General features: G+C 63.7%; 2 non-coding genes across 2 annotated transcripts; both read right to left on the minus strand.

Annotated features, from left to right (window-relative positions):
* Nucleotides 1-1891: 1891 nt before the first annotated feature.
* Nucleotides 1892-2010, minus strand: LOC131864975 (5S ribosomal RNA). The gene has a single exon (XR_009363701.1). It is a non-coding gene; the product is annotated as a 5S ribosomal RNA (ribosomal RNA).
* A 5915-nt stretch (nucleotides 2011-7925) lies between these two features.
* Nucleotides 7926-8044, minus strand: LOC131864985 (5S ribosomal RNA). Its single transcript, XR_009363711.1, has one exon. It is a non-coding gene; the product is annotated as a 5S ribosomal RNA (ribosomal RNA).
* Nucleotides 8045-9070: the final 1026 nt, after the last annotated feature.

The following is a 9070-nucleotide window of genomic DNA, read 5'->3' on the forward strand; positions in this document are numbered from 1 at the left end:
GTGCGGCGTGCACGAAGTCGGAGCCCGGTTTGCCCCGGGTGCGCACCTCGCGTGCACCTTCGCCGCGGTGGGCACCATGGCGTGCACGAAGTCGGAGCCCGGTTTGCCCCGGGTGCGCACCTCGCGTGCACCTTCGCCGGGGTGGGCACCTCGGCTGGGTTGCGCGCCCTGGTGCGCACCAAGGAGCGCTCCGAAGTGTGCTCCAAGGTGCGGCGTGCACGAAGTCGGAGCCCGGTTTGCCCCGGGTGCGCACCTCGCGTGCACCTTGGCGCGGTGGGCACCATGGCGTGCACGAAGTCGGAGCCCGGTTTGCCCCGGGTGCGCACCCCGCGTGCACCTTCGCCGGGGTGGGCACCTCGGCTGGGTTGCGCGCCCTGGTGCGCACCAAGGAGCGCTCCGAAGTGTGCTCCAAGGTGCGGCGTGCACGAAGTCGGAGCCCGGTTTGCCCCGGGTGCGCACCTCGCGTGCACCTTCGCCGCGGTGGGCACCTTGGCTGGGTTGGGCACCATTGAGCGCTCCGAAGTGTGCTCCAAGGTGCGCACCATGGCCCTCCAAGGTGCGCAGCATGGCGTGCACGAAGTCGGAGCCCGGTTTGCCCCGGGTGCGCACCTCGCGTGCACCTTCGCCAGGGTGGGCACCTCGGTGCGCACACCTTCTCAATGTTTTCTTGCCTTTTCTGGAAATTGGTGAAGGCAGCGCATCAAAGGTGCGCACCTCGGTGTGCTCCGAGGTGCGAACCCGAGAGCGCTCCGAGGTGCCCACGAAGTCGAAAGTCGGGTTAATTGCATTGTTTTCCCCGGGTGCGCTCCGAGGTGCGCAACATCGGTGCGCACCAAGGAGGGCTCCGAAGTGTGCTCCAAGGTGCGCACGATTCGGAGCTCGGTTTGCCCGGGGTGCGCACACCTTGGCTGGGTTGCGCACCCTTTGTGCGCTCCAAGGTGCGCACGAAGTCGGAGCTCGGTTTGCCCCGGGTGCGCACCTTCGCCAGGGTGCGCACCTTGATGCGCACGCCTTGGCTGGGCTGCGCACCTTGGTGGGCGCCATGGTGCGCACCTTTCGTGCGCTCCAAGGTGCGCACGAAGTCGGAGCTCGGTTTGCCCCGGGTGCGCACCTTGGTGGGCGCCATGGTGCACTCCGAGGTGCCCAAGATTGGTGCGCACCAAGGAGCGCTCCGAAGTGCGCTCCAAGGTGCGCAGGTGCGCGCGAAGTCGAAAGTTGGGTTAATTGTCCGGTTTGCCTCGGGTGCGCACCTTGCGTGCACCTTCGCCAGGGTGGGCGCCTTGGTGCGCACACCTTGGCTGGGCTGCGCACCCGGGCGCGCACACCTTGGCACCCGCGTTTCCTTCATTTTAAATTTTTTTTTTTTACAATCTCTCAAGTGGGAAATTCTATAATCTCAACTTTTTTTGCCTTTTCAGGAAACTTTTGAATGGAGCGCATCATTGGTGCGCTCCGAAGTGTGCTCCAAGGTGCGCACCTCTGGTGTGCTCCAAAGCTCTCTCTAGCTGCGTGCACCTGCCCCGGCCGCGCACCCGGCCCCGCCCAGCTTCGCTCACCTGTCCCGGGCGTCTGGTGCGGAACCTTAGAGTAAGAAACATCACCGTGCACCTTGGCCAACGTGCGCGACTCGACCGAGCGCGCACTGGCCGAGGTGCACACCGATTTCACCTGGGTGCGCGCGCAGCACCTCGGGCGCACCGGGGTGCGCGCACAACGCCCGGGTTGCACCGTGGCCTGTGTGCTCGGGGCGCCTCGGGTGCGCGCTCGGTGTCGCCCCCGCGCGCGCGGTAGTGCGGGCAGCGCACCCCGGCCCGGCCCGGCCCCGACGAGAACGCAAACGGGCAAAAGGTTTATTCAAATAGCATTGCGACGCCCGGCGAAAAACTAAAAAAGGGTGCAACACCGGGACTTCCCGGGAGGTCACCCATCCCAGTACTACTCCGGCCCAAGCGCGCTTAACTGCGGAGTTCTGATGGGATCCGGTGCACTAACGCTGGTATGATCGCACCCGTTATGAGCTTGTCGCAGTGTGTACTTAGCAAACCGCGACCCACGTGCGAATCCACCCCGGCCACCCACCCCCGTCGAGGTGCACACCCTCCCTCGCGAAGTGCGCCCCGTTCGCCAAGTGTGAGCCCTGCCCGGGTGCGCGCACCTTGCTAGGGCGTCGGGTGTGCACCCGGCCCGGCCTACGTGCGTGCACCTGGACGGGGCGTCGTGTGCGTGCAGTGTCCCGTCTGCAACGCGGTGCCCACACACCACCTCGGGCGCAACGACCTGCGCTCACATGTGGGCCGAGTGCACCTTGGTGCATGTTCGGGGCGCCTCGGGTGCACGCTCGATCTTGCCCCGGTGCACCAAGGCGCTCGGTTTGCCCCGGGTGCGCACTTGGTGCAAGGTGGGCACCCAAAATAGGGATCAAGCACCAAAACACAAGTTTCGGGATGCAAAATGGGACCCAAGGACCACAAATGCGTTCCAAGACCCATGATGGGTCCACGAGAACAAAAATGTGTTCCGAGACTTAATAAACAAATATTGGGTTTTAGGAGAAGAAACATGCTCTGATGCCCAAAACGAGAATCGACCCCGAAAAGGCCACAGGCCAAAAGTGGGATGCGAGACAAAAAAAAATGGGACCCGAGGACCAAAATTGGGTTCCCAGGTCGAAGACAGGGCAACCGGACAAGAAACGACCTCTAAGGCTCGAAATGAGTCCCGACGACTAAAACTTGACAAGAAGCACCCATCAGGCACCCAACTCGACACCCATGGGATGCCGACCCACCCGGGCTTCCACCTAGCACACCTTGGCACCCACCCACCCTCGCACCCAACCTCGCACCCAACTTAGCACCTTTGAACCCACATTGGCACTCACCCTGACCCTGGCACCTTGGAACCCACATTGGCACTCACCTTGACCCTGGCACCCACCTTTGCACTCACCTTGGGACCCACCCTGGCTCCCACCTCGGCACCCACCCAGACACCCACCTTGGTTCCTTGGCACCCACCTTGGATCCTTGGCACCCACCCCGACACCCACCTTGGCACGCAACTTGGCTACTTGCCACCCACCTTGGCTCCTTGACGCCCACCCCGACAACCACCCCGTGACCTACCCTGGCTAGGGTTGGTGCACACCCACCCTGGTGCCCACCTTGGCACCCACCCCATGACCCACCTTGGCACGCACCTTAGTACCCACCCCGTTACCCACCCTAGGACCCACCCCGTGACCCACCTTGGCCAGGGTGGGTGCCTTGGTGCGCACAACTTGCCTGGGCTGCACACCAGGGCGGGCTCAAGATGGCACCCGCGTTCCGTTTTTTTCACTATCTTTCAAAACGGAAATTTTAAAATCTCGTTTTTTTTTTTTTTTTGCCTTTTCTGGAAATTAGTGAAGGCAGCGCATCAAAGGTGCGCAATGCTGGTGCGAACCCGGGAGCGCTCCGATGTGTGCTCCAAGGTGCGGCGTGCACGAAGTCCGAGCCCGGCTTGCCCCGGGTGCGCACCTCGCGTGCACCTTCGCCGGGGTGAGCACCTTGGCTGGGTTGCGCGCCCTGGTGCGCACCAAGGAGCGCTCTGAAGTGTGCTCCAAGGTGCGGCGTGCACGAAGTCGGAGCTCGGTTTGCCCCGGGTGTGCACCTCGGGTGCGCACCTCGCGTGCACCTTCGCTGCGGTGGGCACCTTGGCTGGGTTGCGCGCCTTGGTGGGCACCATGCAGTGCACGAAGTCGGAGCCCGGTTTGCCCCGGGCGCGCACCTCCGCCAGGGTGGGCACCTTGGTGCGCACAACTTGCCTGGGCTGCGCACCAGGAAGGGCTCAAGATGGCACCCGCGTTCCGTTTTTTTCACTATCTTTCAGAACGGAAATTTTAAAATATCGTTTTTTTTTGCCTTTTCTGGAAATTAGTGAAGGCAGCGCATCAAAGGTGCGCAACGCTGGTGCGAACCTGGGAGCGCTCCGATGTGTGCTCCAAGGTGCGGCGTGCACGAAGTCGGAGCCCGGTTTGCCCCGGGTGCGCCCTGGTGGGCACCATGGTGCGCACCAAGGAGCGCTCCGAAGTGTGCTCCAAGGTGCGGCCTGCACGAAGTCGGAGCCCGGTTTGCCCCGGGCGTGCACCGCGGGTGGGCACCTTGGTGCGCATGCCTTGCCTGGGCTGCGCACCAGGGCGGGCTCAAGATGGCACCCGCGTTCCGTTTTTTTCACTATCTTTCAAAACGGAAATTTTAAAATCTCATTTTTTTTTGCCTTTTCTGGAAATTAGTGAAGGCAGCGCATCAAAGGTGCGCACCTCGCTGCCCACCACGGTGCGCAACGCCGGTGGGCACCCGGGAGTGCTTCGAAGTGTGCTCCAAGGTGCTGCGTGCACGTTGTCGGAGCCCGGTTTGCCCCGGGTGCGCACCTCGCGTGCACCTTCGTCGGGGTGGGCACCTTGGCTGGGTTTGCCCCGGCTGCGCTCCGAAGCGGGGTTATTGGAGCGCCGCCTCTTTTTTTGTCGGAGCGTTTGGTGGGGTTTCTCGCATTGGCTCTTCCCAGGCCCGGTTGCCACCCTGGCGCGCACGAAGTCGGAAGTAGGGTTAATTGCCCGGGTGCGCACCTTTGCCAGGGTGGGCACCTTACCTGGGCTGTGCACCAGGGCGGGCTCAAGATGGCACCCGCGTTCCGTTTTTTTCACTATCTTTCAAAACGGAAATTTTAAAATCTCCTCTTTTTTTTGCCTTTTCTGGAAATTAGTGAAGGCAGCGCATCAAAGGTGCGCACCTCGCTGCCCACCTTGGTGTGCTCTGAGGTGCGCACCCGGGAGCGCTACGAAGTGTGCTCCAAGGTGCGGCGTGCACGTTGTCGGAGCCCGGTTTGCCCCGGGTGCGCACCTCGCCTGCACCTTGGCCGGGGTGGGCACCCTGGCTGGGTTTGCCCAGGGTGCGCTCCGAAGCGGGGTTACTGGAGCGCCCCCTCTTTTTTTGTCAGAGCGTTTGGTGGGGTTTCTCGCATTGGCTCTTCCCAGGCCCGGTTGTTGGGTGCGCTCCCACCCTGGCGCGCGCGAAGTTGGAAGTTGGGTTAATTGCCCGGGCGCGCACCTTCGCCAGGGTGGGCACCTTGGTGCGCACACCTTGGCTGGGCTGCGCACCAGGGCGGGCTCAAGATGGCACCAGCATTCCCTTTTTCTCACTATCTTTCAAAACGGAAATTTTAAAATCTCGTTTTTTTTTGCCTTTTATGGAAATTAGTGAAGGCATCGCATCAAAGGTGCGCACCTCGCTGCCCACCTTGGTGTGCTCCGAGGTGCCCACCACGGTGCGCTCCGAGGTGCCCACCACGGTGCGCAACGCCGGTGCGAACCCGGGAGCGCCCCGATGTGTGCTCCAAGGTGCGGCGTGCACGAAGCCGGACCCCGGTTTGCCCCGGGTGCGCACCTCGCGTGCACCTTGGTGCGCACACCTTGGCTGGGTTGCGCGGCCTGGTGGGCACCATGGTGCGCACCAAGGAGCGCTCCAAAGTGTGCTCCAAGGTGCGGCGTGCACGAAGTCCTAGCCCGGTTTGCCCCGGGTGCGCACCTTCGCCGCGGTGGGCACCATGGCGTGCACGAAGTCGGAGCCCGGTTTGCCCCGGGTGCGCACCTCGCGTGCACCTTCGCCGGGGTGGGCACCTCGGCTGGGTTGCGCGCCCTGGTGCGCACCAAGGAGCGCTCCGAAGTGTGCTCCAAGGTGCGGCGTGCACGAAGTCGGAGCCCGGTTTGCCCCGGGTGCGCACCTTCGCCGCGGTGGGCACCCTGGTGCGCACCATGGCGTGCACGAAGTCGGAGCCCGGTTTGCCCCGGGTGCGCACCTCGCGTGCACCTTCGGCGGGGTTGCGCGCCCTGGTGCGCACCAAGGAGCGCTCCGAAGTGTGCTCCAAGGTGCGGCGTGCACGAAGTCGGAGCCCGGTTTGCCCCGGGTGCGCACCTCGCGTGCACCTTCGGCGGGGTTGCGCGCCCTGGTGGGCACCATGGTGCGCACCAAGGAGCGCTCCGAAGTGTGCTCCAAGGTGCGGCGTGCACGAAGTCGGAGCCCGGTTTGCCCCGGGTGCGCACCTCGCGTGCACCTTCGCCGCGGTGGGCACCATGGCGTGCACGAAGTCGGAGCCCGGTTTGCCCCGGGTGCGCACCTCGCGTGCACCTTCGCCGGGGTGGGCACCTCGGCTGGGTTGCGCGCCCTGGTGCGCACCAAGGAGCGCTCCGAAGTGTGCTCCAAGGTGCGGCGTGCACGAAGTCGGAGCCCGGTTTGCCCCGGGTGCGCACCTCGCGTGCACCTTCGCCGCGGTGGGCACCATGGCGTGCACGAAGTCGGAGCCCGGTTTGCCCCGGGTGCGCACCCCGCGTGCACCTTCGCCGGGGTGGGCACCTCGGCTGGGTTGCGCGCCCTGGTGCGCACCAAGGAGCGCTCCGAAGTGTGCTCCAAGGTGCGGCGTGCACGAAGTCGGAGCCCGGTTTGCCCCGGGTGCGCACCTCGCGTGCACCTTCGCCGCGGTGGGCACCTTGGCTGGGTTGGGCACCATTGAGCGCTCCGAAGTGTGCTCCAAGGTGCGCACCATGGCCCTCCAAGGTGCGCAGCATGGCGTGCACGAAGTCGGAGCCCGGTTTGCCCCGGGTGCGCACCTCGCGTGCACCTTCGCCAGGGTGGGCACCTCGGTGCGCACACCTTCTCAATGTTTTCTTGCCTTTTCTGGAAATTGGTGAAGGCAGCGCATCAAAGGTGCGCACCTCGGTGTGCTCCGAGGTGCGAACCCGAGAGCGCTCCGAGGTGCCCACGAAGTCGAAAGTCGGGTTAATTGCATTGTTTTCCCCGGGTGCGCTCCGAGGTGCGCAACATCGGTGCGCACCAAGGAGGGCTCCGAAGTGTGCTCCAAGGTGCGCACGATTCGGAGCTCGGTTTGCCCGGGGTGCGCACACCTTGGCTGGGTTGCGCACCCTTTGTGCGCTCCAAGGTGCGCACGAAGTCGGAGCTCGGTTTGCCCCGGGTGCGCACCTTCGCCAGGGTGCGCACCTTGATGCGCACGCCTTGGCTGGGCTGCGCACCTTGGTGGGCGCCATGGTGCGCACCTTTCGTGCGCTCCAAGGTGCGCACGAAGTCGGAGCTCGGTTTGCCCCGGGTGCGCACCTTGGTGGGCGCCATGGTGCACTCCGAGGTGCCCAAGATTGGTGCGCACCAAGGAGCGCTCCGAAGTGCGCTCCAAGGTGCGCAGGTGCGCGCGAAGTCGAAAGTTGGGTTAATTGTCCGGTTTGCCTCGGGTGCGCACCTTGCGTGCACCTTCGCCAGGGTGGGCGCCTTGGTGCGCACACCTTGGCTGGGCTGCGCACCCGGGCGCGCACACCTTGGCACCCGCGTTTCCTTCATTTTAAATTTTTTTTTTTTACAATCTCTCAAGTGGGAAATTCTATAATCTCAACTTTTTTTGCCTTTTCAGGAAACTTTTGAATGGAGCGCATCATTGGTGCGCTCCGAAGTGTGCTCCAAGGTGCGCACCTCTGGTGTGCTCCAAAGCTCTCTCCAGCTGCGTGCACCTGCCCCGGCCGCGCACCCGGCCCCGCCCAGCTTCGCTCACCTGTCCCGGGCGTCTGGTGCGGAACCTTAGAGTAAGAAACATCACCGTGCACCTTGGCCAACGTGCGCGACTCGACCGAGCGCGCACTGGCCGAGGTGCACACCGATTTCACCTGGGTGCGCGCGCAGCACCTCGGGCGCACCGGGGTGCGCGCACAACGCCCGGGTTGCACCGTGGCCTGTGTGCTCGGGGCGCCTCGGGTGCGCGCTCGGTGTCGCCCCCGCGCGCGCGGTAGTGCGGGCAGCGCACCCCGGCCCGGCCCGGCCCCGACGAGAACGCAAACGGGCAAAAGGTTTATTCAAATAGCATTGCGACGCCCGGCGAAAAACTAAGAAAGGGTGCAACACCGGGACTTCCCGGGAGGTCACCCATCCCAGTACTACTCCGGCCCAAGCGCGCTTAACTGCGGAGTTCTGATGGGATCCGGTGCACTAACGCTGGTATGATCGCACCCGTTATGAGCTTGTCGCAGTGTGTACTTAGCAAACCGCGACCCACGTGCGAATCCACCCCGGCCACCCACCCCCGTCGAGGTGCACACCCTCCCTCGCGAAGTGCGCCCCGTTCGCCAAGTGTGAGCCCTGCCCGGGTGCGCGCACCTTGCTAGGGCGTCGGGTGTGCACCCGGCCCGGCCTACGTGCGTGCACCTGGACGGGGCGTCGTGTGCGTGCAGTGTCCCGTCTGCAACGCGGTGCCCACACACCACCTCGGGCGCAACGACCTGCGCTCACATGTGGGCCGAGTGCACCTTGGTGCATGTTCGGGGCGCCTCGGGTGCACGCTCGATCTTGCCCCGGTGCACCAAGGCGCTCGGTTTGCCCCGGGTGCGCACTTGGTGCAAGGTGGGCACCCAAAATAGGGATCAAGCACCAAAACACAAGTTTCGGGATGCAAAATGGGACCCAAGGACCACAAATGCGTTCCAAGACCCATGATGGGTCCACGAGAACAAAAATGTGTTCCGAGACTTAATAAACAAATATTGGGTTTTAGGAGAAGAAACATGCTCTGATGCCCAAAACGAGAATCGACCCCGAAAAGGCCACAGGCCAAAAGTGGGATGCGAGACAAAAAAAAATGGGACCCGAGGACCAAAATTGGGTTCCCAGGTCGAAGACAGGGCAACCGGACAAGAAACGACCTCTAAGGCTCGAAATGAGTCCCGACGACTAAAACTTGACAAGAAGCACCCATCAGGCACCCAACTCGACACCCATGGGATGCCGACCCACCCGGGCTTCCACCTAGCACACCTTGGCACCCACCCACCCTCGCACCCAACCTCGCACCCAACTTAGCACCTTTGAACCCACATTGGCACTCACCCTGACCCTGGCACCTTGGAACCCACATTGGCACTCACCTTGACCCTGGCACCCACCTTTGCACTCACCTTGGGACCCACCCTGGCTCCCACCTCGGCACCCACCCAGACACCCACCTTGGTTCCTTGGCACCCACCTTGGATCCTTGGCACCCA

The sequence above is a fragment of the Cryptomeria japonica genome, unplaced genomic scaffold, assembly GCF_030272615.1.
Source record: "Cryptomeria japonica unplaced genomic scaffold, Sugi_1.0 HiC_scaffold_98, whole genome shotgun sequence".
NCBI lineage: Eukaryota > Viridiplantae > Streptophyta > Pinopsida > Cupressales > Cupressaceae > Cryptomeria > Cryptomeria japonica.